We start from the raw sequence: 24,972 nt of genomic DNA on the forward strand, positions 1-24,972 counted from the left end.
TAATGGTGACTGAAAAAAAAAATAATCCAGAAATCGGTAGGAAGAAAAGGGCTGCCACTATTGCAACCAGATGGAAGCTCTGTGTAATTTATTGTCCACAAAGAGTGGCCAGTTACAGTGCTGAGGGAAGGAATTCCCACTTTTTGTCTCCTGTATCTTTCCCTTGTTACAGCCTCTTCTGCCAGACAGCGAGGGGACTGGGTACGGACCCCCTGAGCATCCATGTGTGCACGGGTGTTGTTCTAACCACTGATAACAGGCTACCTCACGGCTAACAGGGCTCACCTCTTTGTGAAGATGTTCATACTTGGGCAGCCCAGGGATTTCTTCTGCCCCAGGTTCACATTTTCATGGTGTGTGGTGCGAAGAAGTGGCTCTTTTCACTTGTTCTAAATCTGCGACCTGGTACTTCTCTTGGAGGGAAGCAGGACATCCTGATATCTTTTAGGTTTTGAGAGTGTCAGTGAGTATTCAGTTCCAGCTCACGCTCTCCTTGTGACTAATGTAATAGGTCATTGTAATGTAATGTAAAAGGATGTCCACCCGCTGTAATCCACAAAAACCTCCCTGTGCCTGAGAGCCACGCCTCGGGAGCTGATGACAGTGCTGGAGAGCTAGAGGTGGGCTTAGGTGCCACATACCTGCTGCACCGCATCCAGCATCTCCTTTCCAGGCTGAACACATTTTGTCTGGTTTGTTTAGTCCCATTTGGAAGCTGCTCTAGGTTGTCCTTGTCAACCTGCTCTAACTCCATCCCAGCCTTTTCTTGTAGAAAAGGACCAGAACTGCACTCGGTATGCACCATCCTGGATTTATACAGAGCTGCAGCTTTTTTATCCCTCTCTTTTCTGACTCCTAATAACTGTCTTCTTGGCCACCGCTGAACACCATGCTGATGCCCTTGCAGAGCTGCACAGAGTGGCTTCTAGACCTTTTTTTTGATCGCTGATAGTAGAGATGCCATGAATCATATGGCATACTTAGAGTTGGATTTCTCCTTTGGTTTGTGGTTGCTGACAATGAATTTTATTTCCCTTGTATCTCCCACATATGTGAAACCTTGAACAGCGCAGTTTCAGGCACTACAGAGGTTTTAATGTACCTCATGAAACGTCAGTTAAAACTGCACGTGACAAAGCCAGTAGAAACACTTCAAACTGTTATAATACACATTTCAGACCGAGAATACATTAAGATACTTACTTTAAAACATTTTATTTCATTTTTTACTTTCCAATGGAAACAGAACAAGATTTCTCAAGAATAAATATGCCCAATAGAGAAGTGTGATAAGCTTCAGAGACACATATTATCTGTTAGTTTCAGTGAATCAGATTTTAGTTTTTTTGAGCATCTACTGTAATATACGTGAGAAGAATTTAAATCAGACTCCGATATGAAAGGCTCTCATAACCAGTTTTTCAGTTGCCTGTCCCAAAGATTTTAATAAAAGCCATTGTCTTGTTAAAACATTTATTTATTATTTCAACATGGATTTCTAGTTGAAACAACGCTGGCCAGTGTTTCAACTTTGTTGATATTTCAGTTATACTCCAAAAGTGATGCATTCCCCTGTAGGAAGAACTTCATAATATGAGACGTGGGTAACCGAAGGACACCGTCTAGGTGTGTCAAACAAGTTATGGCAACGACTCTCTGAAGCTTCTTTTGAGCTTGTTCAACCGAATTATTAACTCAAGAGAGTGCGCTATCAAAGGGAACTACTGTCTGACAATGAAGGAAGTTGTTCGCTCATTTGTTAAAAAAAACACAACACCTTGCTGCTATATAAACAGCAAATACCATGATATCAGTGTAACCAACACATCCATTGGTTGTACAGATTACCCCTAAAATCTAAGCTTTCTTGAAGTTATAGCCTCGATTCTTGATATTCATCCCACTTTTGGCAAAAGTGGCAGTGTAGGGGTAACACAGTTGCTTTCAGACAGAGGATTTATTTTTGATCTCAAATTACACTGCTTACGCATGGATTAGATGGAACTAGCCTGGATCGCATTTCCTCACGTTCACCTTCATGACCTTCCAATTGCTGAGTTTTCTAACTTTTATAAGCCTAACTCCTAAGAACTAATTCCTAATTAAAAACCGTGCTGTGAAGACCTGGAAAGTTGAGGAAAGAAACTAAAGCAAGTCCAAGGCATATAGAAAGTGGCCGAGGTCCTTCAGTAGGTGGCACACTTCCCTCTGAATCAGTTGTGAGCAAAGGTTACTGCAGGGTGCTCGGGGCCGGCCTCTGGGAAGCCTCCTGAGATGCAAAACCAAGAGGGCTACCAGTGTGGTTGGGAAGGCTCCCAGGGCAGGTGCTGGAAGAGTAAAGGAGATGGGTTAATGCAGCCAAATTCTAGGCGGCTCCAATTTAATGTAATTTTTCTTACTCAAAGTGTCCTCTGCCACTTTGAGGAGGCAAGACGTTCTCCCTTTCCCCCATTTTCAAGCTGTCACTGCACACCACCAGGGTGGTGTGCCCCCCTCTCTCTCCCCAGCCCATATGGGAAATTCTCTATACACGAAAGCACCTGAGCTTTCTTTGAACTGGAAGATGACAGAAAACTGAGAGTCACCTACCTGAGAAGAATGCTGAACGAAAGGCTATCAGGTCTAATGGGAATACAAATAGGTAAGCTTTTTAGAAAATAAAGTCACTTAATTATTCAGGCTATATATAACTCAAAAGTTGCTAAATCATGCTGTGCCTTTGGCAGGCTCTTACTTCAGCTGTTCCTAGAAAAAGTGGGGCAGCAGGAAGGGTGGGGTGTACACACGACTGAGAGCAATACACCAAATAAGTAGGAGCTATTACATCTCCTTTAAAGAGAAATAACTGGTAATAAAGTGCAAAGATGGCCTGCTTGTTAGCAAGGCAAAATATTTTCCCCAAACGCCTAAAAGTAAGGGTCTTTCAAAACCTTGCCTGGGTTGTGATAGTAACAAAAATGGTCAAAGGGAATCTCGCTGCAGCACTCACAGGGCTCATTTATCTCGTATTAGAAGCGCACGATGGGTCACTTGGCTGAGTTTCTGGTCAGCATTGTATATTTTCTTATTCAGCGTGCTAAGTGGCTCTGAAATATGGAAGTGGGTAAAAATAATCAAATTTTATTTAAAAATCCTTTCCCAGAATTCACGGGCTTTAAAAAATATTCCCGCAAAGGGGCATCATTTCAGAAAATTTTGTCTTTTTCATTTTTCCCCTTCTTTCAAGGTCAAGTGACGACGCGTTATCATCATCAAGCTGTTGATAATCACACACAGCATGCTAGTTCTGCATCTGGAAATACTTTATGTGGAGAAAACCACTTTTTTGGGGGGTCGTGGGGGATGGAGGGAGGTAAGGGTGAGCTCAATATAGCAGAAAAGTGTTTTACCTTCAGGAAATAGATGTATTTGCTCATTACCAGGCAAATAATGCTCTCCTTCCTTTTGGCCCGCGTCCAGAGTTATTTGCACAGTGACTTATTCAAGCGAACCACCTCGGCTTTGGGCTCCCTCCCACCATTTGGTGCTGCGGGAGCTTGAAGCTGCTGCGGATAAAGAAATGCTTCACTGGGACGTCTTTGTGCTCTGTGGAGGAGTCACGGGCACACTCCCCTATGAGGAAAGACCGCTTCTTGTTTACGCAGGAGGGCAGACCAACGAGGTGCAGCAGCCCTGCACCATGTAACGCTTGTGGAGGTGTCGGGAGGGCGGCCCGGCAGCCTCCTTTCCTCTTTTCTCACAGGGCAAGGCGGCACTTGAGCAACATGAAAGCGGTGTGTGCAAGTGGGAAGGCGGAACGCTGTGGCTGGAAATACGCTTTATGGTATTGAATGACTGATATGTGAAACTCATAGCTGCTGGTTATCTCTGAGGGCAGGAACTCGAGAGGGTCAGGAGAGGGTAAATATCTCTGGAAACAAAAGTCCCCTCAGTTATCGGAAGTAATGCTGCCGTACAAGCTGATTTTTGATGCGCTCGGCATCCAAAGCAAAGCAGGAGACAGACACAACCCTTTGAGGGCTCTCTCCCAGCCTCCTGATCCAGCCAGTTCTTGCTTTTTGTCTCCCCTCAGCTCTTGGGGAGTCCCCATGGGGGGCTGCTGGCAGAGCCCCTGCATGGCTCTGGGGCATCCCAGCCCCAGCTCGGGGCCCTTCTCTCCCCCACAGGGGACGAGGATCAGACCCTGCGAGCAGCCCTTCCCCACGGGCTCCTGAGGGACAGGATGGATCCCGTGGTGGGAAGGCAGCGTCTCCTCTGGCGGGGCTGCATCCGTGACAGCTTTGTGAAGAAACGGTGAAGAGCCTTGCGGGTACGGGCTTGGGGAGCAGAGTAATTTTTCCCAAGGAAAGGCAGGATGAATCCCTGCGAAATTGTCAGCTATTTTAGGAATGGCAATTTAGCGTTTCGACTCAACTGTATCATTACAGGAAAAGTTATGTAACATATTCCCCATTACCCGGCTGGGGAGCAGCACGGCTCACCCAACCTATGCATTCTGTATGTCCTGAGCAAAAAAACAAACAACAAAGACACAGGTTTTTAGAACAATTTATGGTGTTTAATAAACTGTGAGCATCGCTGCTGAAGTATAAGGGATCTGTGTCGTCACCGGCAGCGGCCGTGACGGCCGAGGCGACACTCGCGCGGGTCGTCACGCGCCGTTATTAACGCCGCCGTGCCACAGGAGGCAGCGCCCGCCGCCGTGCCCCGTCAGGGTGAGAGGCGCGGCCCGGCCCCGCCCCGCCCCGCCGCGGGGGATTCCCCTCACGGCCGCTCTGCCCCCGGCTGCGGCGGGAGCGCGGCCCCGGCCCGACCCGGCCCGGCCCCGCCCCTCCCCGCACGACGTCGCGGCCGCTCATTGGCTGCGGGCGGCCCCGTGGGCGCGAGCCCCGGCGGCCGTTAACCGGCCCCGGGGGTCCGCGCGCGCGTGTGTGTGTGTGTGTTGGGGGGGCGGCCGTTAAAATAACGGCCCTGTAACGGCTGAGGGGGTGTGAGGGGGGCAGGCGGGGGGGGCGAGCGGCGCCCCTGAGGGCCGCGGGGAGGATGCCCGCTGCCCAGCGGGACCCGCACGGCCGCGCGGGGCCGGCTCCCCGGGGAGTTCCCTGCGCGGGGAGGGGCCGGGGGGAGCGGAGATGTCCCCCGGCGGGGCGAGGCCGAGGCCCTGCCCCCTCCCCTTCGCCCCGCCTCTCCCCGCCGCACCTCTCCGCTGCGCTCCGCGCCCCGCTCCCTCGCACAGCCGCGCGGGCAGCGCCCATCACCCCGCGGCCGGGCGCGCCCCGCTCGCTCCGTCCCTCCCCTCCCTCCCTCCCTCACACGCCGCCGCCGCCGCGCTGGGGGACCCGGTGACGTCACGGGCGGCGCGCTCCCGGCGCTGGCTCGGCGCTCGCCGCCCCGTAACTTGTGCCGTGGGAAGCGGCGCCAGGAACAGCCCGGCCGGGCTGCGAGCTGCGAGCCCTGCCTCGCCTCCCTGCCCTCCTCTCCCCTCCTCTCCTCTCCTCTCCTTCCCGACCGCGGCCGCCGGCCTCCGCCTCGCCCCCGTCAGTGCCGCGGTGATGCTGGTGCGTTCCCGGCGGAGGGGCAGCGATGAGCTACCTTAAGATAAATACGCGAGACAGACGCCCCTTGGCCGCTGGAATATCTCTGCCTGGCCTTATATAAAGGAACGCCGCCGGCCGCCGAGCTCCGGGCAAACGGAGCGCCCGGCGGGAGCACCAGCACCGCCGCCAGCAGCAGCAGCAGCGGCAGCAGCAGCGGCAGCGGCAGCAAGGGCACCGGGAGGGCTCCGCTCCCTCCTCCTCCGCCGCCGCTTCCCAGGTGAGCGGCTGACAGCCGCCCCGCGGGGCCGGGGGGGCACCGGGGCTGCGGGGAGGGGGCGCTTGACAGGCGGCGGGGGGGGGGGGGGGGAGGGCGCCGGCCCGGCGGTGCCCCGGGGCAGCGCGGCCGGCGGGGCTGGCCCCGGCGCCGGAGGGGCCCGTGGGTGCCGGGGCCGGGCCTGTGCGGGTGACACGGCGCCGGGGAACGCGGGGAATACCCAGCCTGCGAGCGCACGCAGCCGGGGAGCGGGCTGCCTTGCGCAACCCCCTGCCGCGGCGGGGAGGGGGGTGCGCGGGGGCGCCCCGGCCGCGCTCTGCCCGCGGCCTCGGGGGGGTGGGGGGGGGGGGGGGTGCGCCCGGGGCCACCCGGCGCGGCGGCGGCGGCGGCCGGAACGCCCCCGCGGGGCGGGCAGGGGAGGGGGGCGCTGCGGGGGGACGCCCGCTGCCGGCCGCGAGTGTGCGTGTGTGTGTGTGAGCGTGCATATGTGTGTGTGTGTGTGTGTGTGTGAGCGTGCATGTGTGTGTGTGTGTGTGTGTGTGTGTGTGAGCGGGTGCGCGGCGCGGCGGCCGTTCCCTGAAGTGGGTGGGCCGCGGGCCCGTTCCGGGAATGTTCCATGACGTGTGAGCGCCGCGGGAAGGGGGTTCGCGAGGGGCTCGGCCGCCGGCGGCGGTGGCGGTGGTGGTGGTGGCAGCGGCGCGGGGTCTGCCGGGGGCACGGCCCCTTATGTAAGGCGCGCGGCCCGCCGCCGTTATGTAAGCGGCAGCCCCGGGAGGCAGCGCCGGGCCGCGCCGAGCAGAGCCGAGCCGAGCCGAGCCGGGGCGGGCGGCGAGGGGAGGGGAGGGGAGGGCAGAGGAGGGGCGGGGCGGGGCGGGGAAGCCCGGCCGGGGCTGGCGGGCAGGCGCCGCCCGCTCCTGCGCCGGGGGAGCCCGCAGCGGACGGGGGGCGGGCGGCGGCGTCCCGGGCTCGGGGCTGCCCCCGGCGGGGTCCCGGCGCCTCCCCTCGCCTTGTCGCCGCGGGCAGGCGGCCGGGGCGAGCCCCGGGGCCGCGATAAAAGCGCTCCGGGAGGAATTCCCGGAAAAAGGGCTCGCCGGTTTTCGCGTTACTTGGCAGCGCCGGTCAAGCGCTGCCTCGAGGTGTTTTGTTTTCTTAATATGGTAATTGCAGGAATTAAACTTCTCCTCAGACGTTAAAGATCTTTTATTCCAATAACTCTGAAGTACCCTCTTACGTTAAGCTCACAGAAATATTCCTGAATTTCGGTAGAAACGTTCAGCTCGCTAATTTTCCCTTCTCTCATCCTGCGAGGAAGTAAACTTCGGTGTAAAATCCGACTCCTATTTTTTTTTTTTTGTACGCTATTAAATACGGAAACACATGCCTGCTTAGCCGAGGGTGTCGCTTTCATTTCTTTACTAATCTCCCACTTGCGCTGCGTCTTGCCCGGGGATTGCTCGGCGGGGAGCAGGAGCGGTGCGGGCGGCAGAGCCCGAGCCCGGGCGGGCCGTGCTGCTGCAGCTCCCGGCGCAAGGGGGCTCCGGTCATCGCCCGAGCGCGGGGACGCCGGCTAATTACGGTAATTACTGCGCCCAGGGAGCCGCCGCACCGACGAGGAACAAGCGCGGTGGGCCCGGCTTTTAAATTCTCTTGTTGCAGGTTACCGCCGGCTGCCGGAGGAGGTTGATCCTCGGGCCGTGAGGACACGGTGCGGAATCCTCGGTGTTTTGATAGTGAAGATGATAGGCAGGCGTGCTCCGAAACTGCAGCTGGCTTTAAAGATAGGAGGCTCTCTGCCTGGTCGGCTTGCAGCGTGCGGATGTGCTTGGTTAGGTGCACGGTAACCAGGAGATTATATTTATTTACAGCTAGATGTTAAATCTTTCCTTATCCTTCCAGGCAGCAGATACTTCTGAAAGTTTAGATATGGACTACCCGAAACTTTCTACATGATTCTTTTTTGCCTTTCTCGTTTTACAGAAGGAAAAAAAAAAAAAGGCAGCATTGCAGATTAGGCTGGGAGGCTTTTTCCACTGAAGTTTTTCAAAGTTACTACCATCTTCGGTAAATAAATTTAAGGCTCCTGTGGTTTTCAGCGGTGCAAAGGAGACAACCGTGGTGTGGTACAAAGCCAGGGTGTTGTTGCTTTTGTTGATGGAACAACCCAAATTCTTCAGGTTTTATAGGATGCAACATTGCTGGTATTTTCCAGTGGCTACTGGGCAAAGCAGGTATACACCGCGGCTGTGGTGGCGTGCCACAGCATCGCTGCTGTGCTAAGAACAAAAGTGAGCAGCACTTGTCCCGAGGCACAAACGCAGAGGACTTTTAATTGTGTATCCAAGTCCGGTGGTGTGGCAACAGCGCAGAACGCCTCTTTGGAGAGACAGATTTTTAGATTCTCAAGTGACTAGATTGCCTCATATGCGAGATCTGTTTACAAACCTTCTTGTTACTATGAAGACAAAACAGAGAGCCATATGCATTCATGTGGTCCTTGCTGAATAATGGTACATGTGTCTGCTTGAGTGTTTGGCAGTATATCATGTTTAGTTTATGTGGTGGCACCCTGCAAGGCCATTCTTTTTTGGCTTTTAACTGTTTCTCATACCCTTGGCTGGGCTCAGTTATGCGAATAAACTTAGGACGCTAGTCCACACGTTTGTGACCAAGCTGAAAGTTTTTAAAGCGTGAAATTTATTGTTGAGCGTTTTGCCAAACTTTCTGGTTTATTCGTTTGTCGAGGTGCTTCTTTTCAAAAGAATTAAAGGGAATTGGATTTAAACAAAAATGAAAGTAATGAGTGCCGTTTTGCACGTCTCTCTTCTCATCGCTTTCAAGTCATCAGCAGGGGCAGTTACTGCTTTTGACGTTTAACCATGCCGGGTGAGGTAACGGGAATGCAGGAGCTGCGTGTCCGGCAGAAGCGCTCGGCTTGGCTAAATACTGCGATACTTACCCATCCAGAGAGAAATGCTTGCTATTTAAGAGTGTTACTGTAGGTGGGAAGATCAGTTATGTGGCTTGTAGCGTGTTATGAAATGAGGCAAGCTATCTTTCAAATTTCAGTATGGTGTGGTTTTGTAACACGCTGTGGTTGGCTGTATTGGTAGCTCTGCAGGTGGAGCTCAGCGAACGCCACTGCCACGGCATCCGCGCTTGGTTCCGCCCGTAGAGATTCCAGGTGAAATCCTCAGAGCTCAGCACCAGCTTTCTCCAGCTGTCCTGGCTCCTGGTGCAAGTCAGGTCCAACAAAAGCTGGTTCTTATGTCAGTGGCCTTCACAGGGTGAGGAGGGGAGAATCTTTCATCCACCTTACCTCGATCATGGGGAAGAGATACTCGAACCTGAGAGTGCTGGGTTATAAGCCATTGGTCCTTCCCGCAGGAGGACCGCAAAATCATGAGCGGGTCTGGTGGGTTCAAGTCTTCAGCAAGAGTTAATTGCTAATGCTCTTGGGATCTCCACAGAAGTGTTGTATGCAGCCTCTGCATACCTTTGCTACTTGAAAAGTTTGATAAGTTATGAGGAAACTGCTTTAAAAATCTTTGGAGAGGCAGGTTACTTTTTCTTAACAGATTTCTGAAGCAGCGTCTCTGAAGTGGTGTTATGGATTAAAATAACTATTTTTAAATTTACTTGGGTTTCTAGTGAAATGTAACGTTTTTTATTATTATTTTTTAAGTAGAAGGAACTGTCTAGCAGTTCCTGAAGAAGTAAAGAAGCTGCAAAGGGAGACATACGCTAGACAGAAAATAGAGAATAGCATATTTCACTGATGTGTTTCAATCAGTAAGTTTGGATGCTGCAATCAATTAAAGTAGCACGGAATTATCACATAAGAGTGACAAGTTTCAAGCTGTCGGTGACATTTTATTAGGAAATAGCAGCTTTCTACAGCTTTGTTGCTCTTTGTAGAGCTTACATGGTTTTTATAAGACTTTGCAACAACTGTTATATTATGGCAGGAAATATTAAAAAGCAATTCATTGAGGCTGTATTTTTCTTTCTCAAGTGAAATTAGGACTTTTAAAAGTGCTTGTCTGACAGCCTGAGAGCAAAAATCCATTGCAAGTCGAAGTATTAGAAGTTTTTCCATCATAACCAACTGGCGAGCCGCTACTCGGACCTTAAGAAATCATCGGTGAATTGAAAGGATACGTTCATCTGTGGAAGCAATCAATCTTTGCATTTTTTTAAACTGAAATTGGCAAATGAGAGGCACCGCATACTTCTGGACTTAGAATAATGAACTTCTGTTCATAAATTAAACAGTTGACTTGAACTAATGACTCATTTGTAGTGGGTTGCCCTCAGTAAGATTCGTCCCCAGGAATTTCTCTCACAGCGTTGTGGACGTGGAAAAGGGGTGAGAGGGTATGGGTTGGAGAAGCAATCTGATGCGCTGTTTCCAAATCCCTGATGTGAAATAATCAGAGGACACACAAGTATCTTTGCCTGTCAAATTAAAAGTCTCTTAGCCTTTTTTTTTATTATTTTGTGATGGATTTCTCACCATCATTCCTACCGTCTAAATGTAAGAGTTTCCTCTTGCTGTGGGGAAGCTTTGTGGATTCTGGGTGCCTATTTTCATTTGTCTTTCAGGCACGTTTTGTACATCTGCAAAACGGTTGCTCTCCGCTCTCTGTATGCCAGAAGAGTGTGGACCACGACTGTTTATGCTCACGGCATTGCTCGTATTTCTGCATTTGCTCCTCCTGCCCTGGGCATGCCTCTTTTACTGTTTCTTGAAATTGGATGTTGCCTCTTACTTTGTCAGTGAAGATCTTTGTATGAGTAAGCAAAAACCTATCTGTGTTTTTTTTCCTCTGCTTTCCCTAGATGGGGATCTCAGGGCTCGTGCTCCAGAAAACGCACCACTTACATGATACTATTCTTCAAGTTCTACAGCGTACCAATGTGGATGTAATTATCTGATACAAATTCCCCCAGCATGTGGTTATGTTGGCATGACTAGTTTGGATAGTGATTATATCCATTTTTTCTGAGTGTGTTTATGCACGTTCTGCCTCTGTCAGAGTAGGCTAGGACTCAATGGGAAAATTCTTTCTAAAACTGATGTAGAAACTGTAAATAAGGTAGTAAAGTAGTTGGTAATGTGTTTGTGGTCACTTCGTGCACATGTGGGTTTGTTTTGTTGCACCTCAGTTTGTGTAGCAAAAAAAAAAAAGTTCTATTGGCTTATTTTATTTCATTTTTACTTGCAATTGACCGTGCTGTCCTAATACACCTACCAAGTCTGAAGAATGCCACTCTAATATGAAAGAAATTTCAACTTGTAGGAAAAAGATTATAGAGAATATCTGTATGTAATTTTAATTCATTGCAATTTAGTAAGTTGTAATAAGCTGCTGCAACTCTGGCTGAAATCTCTGATTTGTGTAAGCTGCCAAAGGGTAAAAAAGGATTTACAGTTTTCTTTTCAAGTCACGCTCTAATCCCTGTTGTGTTATCCAAGAGGATCTGCAGGTTTGATTGATACAGAAAGTTTATTTTTTAAATGGCGGTATATCGTAAATTCCATTCAGAGGAAAACAGTTTAGATAATTTGCATGAGTAGTTCAATTTAGCAGAAAAGTAAAAACTAGAGGAGCTAAAGGGAATTGAAATTACAGAGCCAGGTGACGTTTTAAAACTAGTGAATAAAGTCAAAAGACCCTTCCCAAGCCCTGGTGGTGCTCCTGGAACGTCGCCGCGCTGGGCTCGCTGCTGGGCTGCCAAGGCTCGAGTGCCCGCTCCTTATCCTGTGATTTGTGAGTCAGCAGTAGTACTGGACCTGTGCTAATAAGCAGTGTAAAAAGCTGAAAGAAATATTCAATTACATGTCGTAGGATGTGATATCATCTCAGAGAATGTAGTAGAGCAGAATGTTTAATTTTGGTGAAATAAGATTATTTGATGAGCGGTTTTCCCATAAAGCAGTATCCGTGCTTAGGCAGAAAGGAGCTTTATGTTTAAAACAAGCTAACAGGAACAGATTGGGATTATTAGCATTAGTTTTATTAGGCAGTGAGGTTTTCTTGTGTATTGTTTTTTTCTGCTCCATAAGAGAAATGGCTCATTCTCTTTTTTTTTATGTATTCTGTGTTTGTGGTTTGCATTAAAACAAAACACGTGTAGCGTGTCAAGAAAGAATAGTATGAAGTAATTACTGGGGTTACCCGTCCTTGACAACAAGGCATGACACTGTTTAGTTTAGAGCAAAAAGTATTTAGTTTAGAGCAAAAAACTATTTAGTTTAGACCAAAGTCAGTATTCAACAGAGACTGAGCTGCTGGCACGTGCTAACAGTGTTCATAGTTCAGTGCACGGCGCTGGAGCGCAGTCTGTTCAGAAGGGTCCTCCAGGTGTGTGCAGTTTTGTATTCCTTGTCTTTCAGAGACAGCTCAAATAGTTAATTACCTGGAAAACGTATCATTATTTGCTCTAACTGCTGTCAGCTTATGTGGCGTTTGAGAGCGATTTTCTTTCTTTCCTTCCTTCCATACAAGCATCGGCGGTGGTAAAGAAATGCTCTAGGGAGTGGTGCCGGCCCCTCTGTAGCTGCCGTCTGCGTGCTGACAGCGCTACCTGCATCCGCTGTGACACCTCCGAGCGCTGCTTCCCCGGGGAATCAGAATTTCTAAAACTGTTCTGCTGACATTGTAGAAGAGAGAGCCCACTTCGCCATCTTCTGTAACAACAGAGAGAGACTGGTTTTTGACTTTTTCCTAGTTAAAATCAGCTATGTTTGGGAAGACAGTTTTGGAAGCTCTTTATGAAGTAGTGTTTCTTCCTACATTTGTCGAGACAAAATAGTTATTTAGAGAGGAAGTTATGTATCATTGGCTAGGCATTCGTAGATTCTTAAAATCAAATCCCAATCCTCTTGAAAAGTTTGTACGCTGCGGTAAAGGTAGGATGTAACTATGAGCTTTCAGACCCTAGTGTCAGATGTTGGGATGCTGTGTGATGTGATAGTCTATGTGATCACCAGGAGAGGCCATAAAACTAGGCTCTTAGAGCAAAGTGACTTTGCCTTAACGTCTCTGCAAAACTATGTGAATGTAATTGCTTTCAAAATTCTGAGTGAAATTATGTCAAACAGAACTTGAAGCCCATTCCATTATTTTTTGCTTGGTCCTACAGTAATAGCAAAATTCTTCCAGAAGTGAGTGACTAAACTCTCTGTCTCCTTAAAGCTTAAATAAGGGGTAGGCTACGTGTATTTAATTGGGAAGTACAGCTGAATTTTGGTATGAGTTTGCTAAGATGTTGCTAAATCACTGAAAAAAATTGTGATGAGTGTAAGGACAGGAGTCATTTACAATACACTTGATGTTAGCGGAATAAAAACTCACAGGAAGGTTTTTGTTTTAGAGTTTGCGTGGTGCCAAATACGGTGTTGCTGCCTTTCCAGCAGTTTGGTATGGTGGCAATGAAGTTGGGACGGAGAGGGAGTACAGTTTGTCAGATAAGTTATCTGTCATGTTTGATCCATATTAGTTCCATATTGTTCATGTCATTTTTATTTTTTTAGATCTCTGATTTACTTAATTACTAATTAAAAAAAATACACAAATCTGTACTCATCTTTGACCTAATTTATCAGAGTGGGTAATGTTAATTATTGGTAGAAAACTTCAGAGTCAGCCATGCATTAGTAAAACTACTACATAGTGTGGTGTAATTAATAGCATGTGTTTGAGACGGCTACATATTTGTGAAGGAGTAAGGCTGTGAGCTGGAACTGGTACTGACTGGTATGCACGTTCCCTTAGCACCTTTCTTTGGTTTGGTTTGTTGTTGCCAGGACGTTTGTCCGCAAATGTCAGGAGACAAAGGGAGGATATAGAACTTTGATTTTTCTCTGCCTTTTTTTAATCTGCTCACTAATAGCTGAAAACTGTTACTGTATAGCTGTTCAGTGATGCCATTAAATCAATTAGTGATCTAATCCACACTCTGAATTCCACACTCTGTGTGGTGCTGTTATGAACGCGTTTTGTAGAGAGGTAAGAAAGTAATAGGCAAGGAAATGAGCATGTATTAGATCCTCCAAAACCTCTCTTTTGGAGCAAGGACAGGGTATGTTTATACAGCACCATGGTAATGCGTGTTTTGCTTTTGGGTTGTACAGATTTCAATTTCCAGAGCTGATAAGCCCAAACCTTCCTTGATGGCAAGTTAACCCAGACATATTCACTTGCAGAAGACGTGTATAAAGAAAAGAACTTCTCCTTTTGTTTTGGTCTGTCCCCTCTATGTGATACTTTATGGTGGTCTTTCTGGGGTCTTTTCTTGTTCTTCTGTAGCACTGGTGCCGTAGCCTTCTGCAGGTACACCCTGGTTTTCCTTCCCTTGCTCCCCAGATCACCCTCTGCATGGCAGGAAAGAGAAGGATGTGTGGGACAATGCAGTTCCTTTATGCATGCCTCTCTGAAGCTTCAGTGCAGCATATTTTCCACAAAAGGAGTGACTATGAGAGAAACCTTCTAATTTACTTCTTCTCTCTCACACAGCCATAGTAATTAAAGAAAAAAAAAAAAGAGGAGGTTACTAAATAGACCTTTTTGGATGTACGTTGAATGAGGCCTAGAGGGGAAGTTTAATAAGATGGGGAAGGAGGTTTGGATGTGGCTGGCAATGGATTATAATTGTCTACAAGAAGTTATTTGTATCAGATCAAGTCTCCCTCTAATGTTAAGTCCTCAATCTAAAGAATATTAGTAGTGTGGCTTTTAAAACCCCTGTCAAATTGTGGGGTGTTCAGTCTTGACAAGTAACTAAGATCCAATAGAAGTCACTGAATTCAGTGGTAGCATTTCTATTTCCATTGTTTGACTTCTCCACAAATAATTTACCTTCAGAATACATTGAAGTACACCTTCTTATCTTGCTCAGTGCTTGCAGGTATTCTTTACATTTGCTTCTGTGCTGTGTTGATTTAGTTTAGTTGCAGTATCATTTGATCCTGCTCAATAGTTCAACATGCTTAACTAGCAAGCAAGGGAATAAATTTAACCAATTTTGGGCAGACTCCTTCTCTGTCAAGTGGGTTGTCTGGCAAGCCAGGAGTGTAATAAATAGATTTTGTGGCTATTTACAGACTTGTGCACTAGAAAACAGACAGCCATGCTTCCCAGCCTCGTTGCGTAATTCAAGTGGTGTCACATCCAGATGATGGGATTATACCTGTGTTTCTCTCAGCCAAAAAAAGAAAAGAGCATTTTTTTGCTCCTGAATTAGTGTTTTCAGATAAATTTTCTAGTGTGATCTGTTTATTTTTGAGAGCTTTGCTACGTTGCACAAAGAAATATTTAAGTGTGCATGTACAAGTGCATGTGTATACACCTACATCGCCTTATGTGATCATAGCTTTTGCCTCCAGTCATGTTCTGTCTCCTCTGCAGTACGGAATACCAGGCAGGAGAAACTTCATGAGAGCCTCTGGTTGCAGGTCTGCCTTATTTGTCACCGAGAGGAAGATTTGACCTGCTGCTAACATAGATTCAACTTGTGCTATTTTTTAAATTTAAAAGAAAATACTTAAGCAAGCTTAGTTTTGTTATTTATGTGTGAATATTAGCAGTCGTTGCACAAATTTGCATATAGATGCCTATCCACAGCCACATTTTGTTAAACAAGTGAACAGTCGTATTCATTCTCCGTACCCTACTGTGCACTCCCTGCGGGGTGGCGGGCTCTGCAGCCTGCCCAGGTGACCTTTCTGAAGTGTTGTTCAGCGTTGGCGGTGCCACCAGGGTCAATATTCACCCGGTAACTGGGCACGGCTCTTCTTACTGCCTGTGACCGATCAACCAAGAACGTGTCTTGTGAGCCCCTGAAGATACTTGCCTTCTAAGTTGAGGCACTTTGAATTCCTTTTATATCCTTTTGTTTCTGAGGGCCATAGCCATTTTACTCAGTTTAGTCAGGAGGTTAAAGGATTATTTCTGAGGCCCTGTCATTGGTGGTTCACGGCAGTCAACTCGTGCATGGTGCCCATTAACCCTCACACCGCTGGTAAGATCATTCAGCTCCATGGCTGAACTAGCGGTGCCAGGTCTTTATGGCTGGAGCAGTGGGACTAGAAAGTCAATTTGTGAACAGACTGCCTGTGTAAATGGATTATGTGAATGAAAATACCATTGAAAAAACACTTGATAATGCCAACTCCCGTCATCTTGCTGCTTGACCTTCGTTTTCTCTATCAGGTGCAAAAACGTCTTACCCTCATCCCCAAGTTTTCTGACCAGTGCCCCACAGCTGAGGTGGCACCAAACTGTGCTCAGCACATCTTTTTTTCCTTGTCAACTGCACCATCTCTGTGAATAAAATAAAAATGACATCCTTTTGCATCAAATCCTGACTCCGACAAAAGTGCAGAATGGCAAGTTTTTATTAATTTTCATGGGACCAGAATTTAACCATCAGTTATAGGTAGGAGTTTTATTGCTGAAGTAGCGCTCCTTGTGACTGTCTGGGTGTGTCAGTGGAAACCTTCACGATACGAGGTTTATTCTTCAGAGGATATAGGAACACTAGATGAGAATATTGGAAAAACTGTCTACATGGAAACAGCCTCTGGATACTTGAGGCAGAGAAGATAAAAAACAAAAGGCACTCTCAACTGAAATGATTGTTACATTGCCAGATGGTATAAGGTAATTTGGAAAGAAAGAGTAAAGATATATTACCTACCCCAAGGTGCTTCCATTGTGATTTGAATATAAAATGTGTAAAGTCTTAGGTACAAGTGTTGGAGCTGACAGTGGCTTAGAGCTGTTGTTTCAGCTTTATTTTATTTATTTTTTAACTCGTCTGACAAAGAAACTCACTGGGTTCCTGAAGGCACCATAGCTCCAACAGTTGGTGAGCTTGTGTACTGGACTGTACCTTACCTATTCTCTATGCTTGTTTCACCAATTACATCTGATAACCTGGTTCTGGAACTGCTTGTGAAGAAGATGTGAGGAACTTGTGTTTCGTTTCAGTTTGTGTATGCTGTCATTTTGGTTTTTTTTTTTTATGAGGTCTCATACCTTCTAGTTTGGCATTATTGCCAAGTTGTTTTTGTTTTGCTTCTTGTACTGTCCAGCGTTAAATAAAGGCATAAGAAATCATTGTTTACAACAGGATTGCAAGGTTCTAGTATGTTGTTACATTGTAGTGTAACCTACGTGTACTGTGTAGTTTGTGCTTCACCTGAAACCCAGTGGCACCAGCTGTGTTTGTTTATCACTGGTCACTGGGCTTCTCTTTGCACTTTCACATTTTTAAATCTAATTTTAAAGGAATCTTGTACGTGTTGGTTGATTAGAGGGAGGTGGACTGTTTTCTTTTTTTTATGTGCTACAAAGAAAATAATAAATGGGGGGAAAAAACCTAGATCAACCAAGGTTTATGACATGATTTTAAAATGTGTTACCTTGGGCAAAAGGGGCCAGTTATTGGAGTAGTTCTTGAGTAACCTAATTGTTTGATAAGGATCCTTGCCTGTTTAAGTTGTTGTTGGTTGTTGGAAACATTCCATTTCTAAATTTGTGCCTTACTGCATACCCTGAGGTATGTGCACAACCCACTGTAATTGCACAGTTTATTATTTTATTAATGAGAGCTATGATAATGTGTTGGCTCTTGAGTTCTCTCCAGTCCAGGTTTGGTCTCCTAATTGCCCAGGGTTCTGCGATTCCATCGTTTGTTCCGGGCATGGTGATGGGGAGCGAAGGCATGGTTTGAGGAAATCCAACCTTGCCCTGCAGCCTGTAGTTGGTGTGCTGCTGCAGCCAATGGCTGGAAAGGCAGGGGATGTTTTTAGCACACCCCTGATGAATAATAATAGGAGGCAGAAGTAAATTCTTACTACCTAATCCCAAGTACCTGAGACTTTGCCAGCTGGAAGGAAAGGGACGCACACCTTAATTGGCCCTCCTAACCATAACAGAGCACCCCTTTCTGCTGCTTTGATCTAGGTCTCTCCTGACTGCTGCTTTGCCCGAGTGGCTGGAAGACTCATACGTGGTTTGCTGTAAGGCACACCACGGCATGCAAGCACCTGGCGTGCAATAGCAGCTCTTATTTTTAACGAGCCTTAGGGGCAGCAGGCGTATGAGGGTGCCTGCTCCCATGTTCCGTAAACTACGTCTCTGTCAAGGCACCAGACTTGGTAGTAAAAGAGCAGGAAGCAGCATCAGCAGAGGTGTGGTCTGCAGAGGAGTTGGGGAAATCCAGCGTGCTATGCCGTAGCTCTGGAGACAAACCCAACCTTCCTGTGGAAGAGAGGCAGCGAAGCCCCACCACCTGAAGCACCGAGCGCCCGCTGCTTGGTGCCACCAGCCCTGGGCTCTGGGGACATGGGTGCAGCTGGGTGCCCTCAGCCCGCGGGATGGGACGACGACTTCCCAGCGAGAGCTGTGCATGCTGCCTCCGTACTGCGCCGGGTGGGATGGTTTTCCACAGCTTCTCAAACTGCTCATTGCAGCGTTTGGCTCCTCTACAAGGGCTTTTCATAGCTGTAGCCCCTGTGGCTTGCTGCAGCATGGTTTTCTTGCGGAACAGATGGTGTATTGCGTAGAAAGTTACTGTATTTTTGTATCACTCATTTTTATTTTTTAATTTCACTGTCTCCCCCTCCCTCCCCCCTCCTTTATTTTCAAGGGGGTCTTATAGCGTAACTGCAGAATTTGGAATCGCTGTCTGATTTATATTTGTTATATTGATTTTTACGTCTGTGTGTGTGCGCAGTATTTTGCAGAGCAGCGCCTGCTTTCTGAAGTGTTAACGCATTTCTATCAATTTGAAATTAGCTCAAAATACTTTAAGGGAAAATAACCCATGAAAGAAGATCTTTGAAAGCAAAAGTAAATGTCTTAACCAAGCATTGTACTTACCGGAGTACAGTTTCAATTTTAAGTCAGAAGATGGACTTTCTGTATCTAATCTTTGTGTTGTTGTTGTTTTTTTAATTGATATCATCTGGTCAATTTGAGGGGAAAATGCTATTCCCATAAGAAAAATATTTATTCTAAATATTATTGTTGCCTAGGATCTTGTTGAATTCATGAGATACAGCAGCAGTCAAGTTGATTTAATATTTTTAACATTTTTATAGTGTTTTCTCATTGTTTCCATGAAAGCAATTTCAATAAATATTTTTGCAATTGCTTTTGGTTTCTTGAAATTAGGTTACCTATTGTTGAAAACTGCATGTTCTCAAACATGGGTTTCAGATCTGCTTTGTCATGATTAGGCATTTGAAATAAAATATAAATATTTGAGTAAGCCCCAAAATGAGCGCTTGCCTTTTCCCCCTGAGCTCCCAGGACATAATTTGTTCTGCCCAGTAAATCTCCGTAAGCTGATACTTGAAAAAGATAGTTCCAGTCGTAGGGGTTTAGTTCCATTCAGCCAAATCACTTTCATATATTCAGTTGTATGCATGTGTGAATGCATATATGTATGTATACACGAGTGTATGTATCTGCACGTGTGTGCACACAACACACACACATTTACCCACTTACATGTCTATGGACACTCACACACACCTTAAATGTATGGGACCGTCCCATTTGTAAGGCAAGGGTCGTGTTTTCATCCTGTACCCAAGCCTTACTATACGCTCACTGCAGTATTTTTCCCTTTGCAACGCGTTGTTTTTCCAGTAGCTTCTGAACGTGAGGCCATGCATCCTCCTGTGTGGAAAGCTGCTGAGGTATGTGGGAGGAGACACCAGGGAAGACTTGAGCAATTCCTGGTGGGCCCCGCTTTACTCCTGGCTGGGTCATGTCCTTCCACGGGGGGGAGTCCCTCATGGTGCCACATTTAGGCCGGGTAGCAAGCACGGTGAAAAAGAAGCCCCCTGCTTCCGTTCTCTGCCACGCATGTTTTGAAGGTAAATGGTTCCCTGCTATCAGGTGTTGGACAGTTGGACCCTGTCATCTTTACTTGCCTTGTTTTCCTCATAAAAGCATCACAGGACATTGGAGTAATCTATTTATAGGATTACTTGAGAGAATTCCCTTAATGATGAGACAGTTCAACAAAAAATCTCAAGATAATGGCTTTTCCATTTGCACCTCTCAAACATTCTTTCAAATGGAAGTGAAAGAATTATAAAACCCTTGTAAGTAGTTTAAATTCCCTAGTGATACAATATAGTGGCTTTGTTCTAAGCATTACACAGATGGGTTGTAAAGGGTAAAAGTAAAATTGAGTTTGTGGGAATCTGTAAAGGTGTTAAATACTTTGTAGGTGGCCAACTCTAAGAGTCTTTTCCATACGTATTTGCACTTGCCACAACCAGTTTCTATTTTGGAGTGGAAAAGCAAATGTTTTCATCAGTGTGCTAAGGGCACTTAGCAGTGACACCAGTTCACGCTTTGCATCTGTCCAGTTGCTTCAAGCTTCGGAGTTCAAATGAACAACAATAGATACAGCTCTCTTAAAATAGTATGGTCATATTTGGATACAAATATACAAATTTGGATAGAGTGTATTGCAAAGATCAGATAGCATTTTCTCCTGGCAAACCATGGTAAAGATGGTTTAATACCACTAACGGAGCAGTAAGATGTAATTACTTGAAGATCAGCTTTCAGGATGGGGATGAGTATCTCAAAGCGCTGCTCTTCCTTACTGTATTCTCTGTTCTTCAGCAGACAGTGTATGGCAGTAGATGCTCATATACATATGAAAAGTACCTATTGCAATAGTGTGTGTCTGTGCCGGATGGCTGCGCAGCCTAGTGGCCCGCTGCTGTTGTGCCATGTGTGATCGTCTCGGTGCAGTCAAAAGTACCAATTGTGTGTGCATTTCTTTCATTCTCAGATATGGGGCTAAAAATACTTGATCAAGCTTATTGTGAGTGAGTATAGTACTCTACGAGCAGATATCGGAAAATCTAATGACCCTCTTATGTGCTTTTTAGGATGCTGTGCATAGTGGAAACATTCTCACAGTACTTGGAAGGTTTTGTCCCCTTTTCCCTCCTTTCAAGGGAACATGGCTTTGCACACCCGTTAATCTCTTGCCCAGGACTGGGTATGATATGGGCCAGGTTCAGATCTAGCACCCACAATTTATGGGCCAAATTCTGATCTCTTTACTTTGATTGAACTACTCCAGATTATCTTTGCTAAAGTTAATGCTTTTTTTGTTTGTTTGATGCAAAATTAAAATCAGCTCTGTTCCCTCAGATTGTGTATTATGTACTCCAAATGATCGCCAATACCAAAGACTCATTTCTCTGCATTCTTTTGTATTGAAAAGAGTCCTGATGATTAGTGCCACATTGACGACTTTCAAGATTAAGTCTTCAAGTTAACGTCAGAACAAGAAGCAGTAGAGGTTTATTCATGCCATCTGGGCAATGAATCTTCAAGATAAGTGGTCTTTGAACGACTTAACTCTGAAAAAAAAGGGTAGAAAATAAACCAGCTCATATCCTTGTAGAAGGATGTGTTTTTAAAAGCATTTCCAAAATGTTTAGTTAAAAAGTTTAATTGCAAAATTGTTGCTTTTGACCTTCTTTTAGTAAAATGAGCAGTTTGGGTAAGCCAATGGCATTGCATATGTCCAACAAAAGATGTGATTTATTATAACTCAGATACAGACGTGTGGTTCCCTGGTTTCAGCTCTAATGCTCTGTATTACCAGGGCTGAAAGGTTGGCTTCAGTTCCTGGTGTGACCACAGGGTGGTTATTGCAGAAAGAAAAAAAAATCCTTTTCAGCTAGTGATGGTAGCGTGAGGTGAAGGTTGGGACAAGCGCTTTCCAAACTCCTCTTAACTGTTATCATCACAATACTTTGAGTTAAGGGCTACTGTTTAAATATCGGCTTATATCAACCAGAGCATTGCTGCTTAGTCTGCCTCAGGGTCTAGAGGGAAAGTCTGTTGTCCTAGCCCCCAGCGGATGTTGCTGGGACGTGCTCATTGGGGAATAACTGTTTTTATCGCTGTGTTTGGACATGTTGTTCAGAGACTGATGCAAATGGCTCTAGGGCATGTGCCACGAGTGAGAGCGTACTGCTGGTGTGTCCATCGCCCTGCCGAAGGGAGGACCAGCGGTAACCACAGCGCTTCCCCCAGGTGGTTTTCGAGTGGCTGTCCAGCGGACATCCTGTGACCTCCCACGTGCCCTCGTTTGGGTCATTAGTGATGCTTTCCATCAACAAGTCTTTCCAGTGTTTGGCTTTAGGGCAGTAACTGTAAGTCGGACTGTGAGCCAGGCTCTCCCTACACTTGCTCGATAAGGGTACTAATGATTTACTTAGGGTCAGATGGTCAGCCTGCGAGAGAAGCAGTTCCCGTATGCTCAGCAACCACATGCCACAGCACAACCCCTGCGCCTCCACCTCTTTCCTTACGTTGGGCCCTTTCTTGCTTCAGAAAGGCAGGAGGGAAATCGAAAAGAAGCATCTGTATTCACTTTGCTGGGTTGTCAGCCATCTCCAGCAAGTGAATGCTGTAGTTTTACACTCCAGTTTTGCCCCAAATGCATACACAAAACATGTTTTACTCCACGGGATCCCAAAATATGTAAGGCTTCATCTCCAGATGCTTGCAGGAGTATGGGCTGTAGCGAGAGCTGAGTGCATCCCTATATTGTAGTAATATTCCTTACACAAGCTGAACAAGGAAAACCAGAGCAGCACGGCTCCTGAGCAAATATTGTTTCTAGTCACATACGATACTTTGCAGCTGAGCCTGGTAACACGCTGCTCGACTGTTTTGCTATGCAAGTGCAGAGAACGCTGTTAGCAATAAAGCCGCTGCTGGTTTCTCCCCCAAAACCTCCCTCCTCGCCGTGCGCTGGAAATGACTGAACTTTGGCCCTCAATCTGCTGACACCCTGAGGGAGTGTAAATGTAATGACGTCTTTGCTTGTTTCAGCTGCACAACAGGAAACGCTCATGGCCTCCCCGTCTTCCTGCTCTGAGAAAGCGCTGCCTTCTCTCCCTCCCTTCCCCTGCGGCGCAGCGGGCTGAGACCTACTTTCAGGTCCGCTCTCTGCAGCGAGCCGTGCTCGAGGTGCCCTGGCTGCTGCTGCCGCTGCTCCCCCTCGCCGGGGCCGCCAGCCGGCTCGCTGTCAGCGCGCCTTCGCCCTGATGCGAGGCGTGGGGTAGTTGGTTGGTTCATTTTTTTTTTTTCCCCCGGAGAAGGGGCTGAGAAGAGAATCCAGTCACGTTGCAATGGCTTGCTTCACAGGGCACGTCACTGGATGCACCTCAGCTGAAAAGACCGGGATGGTCAGGTGATAATTTGCCGTGGGGAGACTACATCACTTGCATAATATAGAGGACACGCTGTCAGGTGGGCACGCAGGGATCCTGGAATACAGCCCAAATAGTGCTGAGTAATGCTGGGCACGAGGGGCCTGAAGAGATTTCTTTGCCGTGGTGGAGCGCGGAGGCTTGCTTCTTGCACAGCAGCGACAGGAAGCCTGTTTAACCCTCTCCAGCTGCAGCTTTCATACTTTGTAACCAAACCAGGGGTATGAGTAAGAACGGTTGTTGAGAAACACCAGCATTTTGCAGCTAGCTGAGGGCAGAGGATTTTGTCCCATCAAAGCCAGCCAAAACATTAAAGCGTTGCGGAGCTCTTGCAAGGGAAATTAATTGGTTCAATATTCAACTGTTATTCTCTAATGACTGGGGTGCATGGTGTGTGTGTGTCTGTTTCTGTGTATGTGTGTCACTCTTTTAAAAATAAGGTGCATATGCACCGGTGAGTTTGCATATTGTGGTGGGAGAACAGGCGCTGAATAGTCTAGAATACAGTGTCCTGAATTTGCAAGATTGAATTAACTTTGAATGTAGCTGATTCTGATGCAGTTGCTTATTTATTTGCTTAATGCTGCAGAGGCATTTTATTTGAGGAGCAGCGTTCATCTGGGCTCTGTAATAAGCAAGTGCTGAATTTACCTCATTAATCTATTGCACTACCTAGCAAAATAACTGTTGTTTTTAACAAGCTGGAGTTATGTAACATGAATCATGCATGGCAAGATGCTTGCAGGCAGGGAAAATCAAGATGTGCAAAGAAATAATGGCATTCAGCCTTTTGCAGAATAGGATATGACTGGGTTTTGAAATTAAATACTGTGTGTTGGTACTCTCAGCCGTACAGGCAAGTTCCAGCTATTCATTATGAGAGCATGTCTTGAAACAAAGTTTTGAGATGGGAATGTTTAACAGGCAGAAGAGTGAATTTGCTCAGCCATGTGCAGTCCTTGGAGGGTTTTGTATCCGTGCCTGCCAAATTCCGCCCCCCTCCCCGTTGTTTTTCCTCTGGAAAAGCACTGTAGAATTATACATGTGAAAAGCCTCTTAAATGGGACCGATTTCATGTGTGAAAGAAAATAACTTGATGAGCTGTGATTGCTCCCATAAATTGTTACATAAATCTCCTTTCTTCTTTTAAATATGCCCCTGTAGGGTCATTAGGTATGTATACACTACAGTAGTCCTCTGTCTCAAGAGATTTTACAGCTAGTTTATGGAAAAGGAGAAGCAAGTGGTTATGTGAATGCATTAGAATCAAAGAAATTGATTTTAAGTCATGTCTTTGACAATTTTTCCATGATAATTTTCTCTGCTGATACTCAGTTTTCATCTTCAAAGCCATACTGAGATGTTAAGCCTGGGATAACCTTATGCTTAGGTGGCCTGGATAGAAATATTGAATAATAATAACAATAGAAAATAAAGGAATGAGAGTAATAGCTCTTGAGGAAGGGAATGGGAATGATGACAGTTTGGGAAAGGAATGATTTAGTGCTCTTGAATTCCTTTTCAAACCGTCCTGCTCCCTCTCATGTTGACCAAGTAATTCTGTATTTTTCTTTCCTTTCCATCTGTCAATGAAATAGCTGTAAACTGTGGGGTAGGGCCATAAACTGCTGTATTTTGAGATTTTACTGTTCTTAGTAACAAATATGCAAAAATAAGTGCTGATAATTATGGTCTTTATTCATATGCTGTGTGCTTATGTATACTATGGTTGATTATGCATTAATACAGACAGCAGCTGAGATGTAATAAGGAGAAGTAGCTACATCTACAAGCTGCTTTTATAACTAGCACCGTTATAACTATTGCCATTGCTGGTAGCCTGAACCTGGAGAACAGGAAACGAACAAGTATGGATGAAAACATGT

General features: G+C 46.5%; 1 protein-coding gene across 5 annotated transcripts in view; it reads left to right on the forward strand.

Moving 5' to 3' along the window:
* Positions 1 to 5,020: 5,020 nt before the first annotated feature.
* HIVEP2 (HIVEP zinc finger 2) overlaps positions 5,021 to 24,972 on the forward strand; it is a 136,622-nt gene continuing 116,670 nt past the window's right edge. For 2 of the 5 annotated variants that reach the window (XM_048080738.2, XM_048080736.2), the window contains exon 1: positions 5,021 to 5,814. The gene's annotated coding sequence lies outside the window, so the exon portion shown is untranslated. Of the gene's footprint in view, positions 5,815 to 7,031; positions 7,388 to 7,546; positions 23,127 to 24,972 lie in introns of those variants that run through there. The other 3 variants (XM_048080737.2, XM_013194177.3, XM_013194173.3) reach the window with 3 other exon arrangements.

Source organism: Anser cygnoides, chromosome 3 (assembly GCF_040182565.1).
Source record: "Anser cygnoides isolate HZ-2024a breed goose chromosome 3, Taihu_goose_T2T_genome, whole genome shotgun sequence".
Taxonomy (NCBI): Eukaryota; Metazoa; Chordata; class Aves; order Anseriformes; family Anatidae; genus Anser; species Anser cygnoides.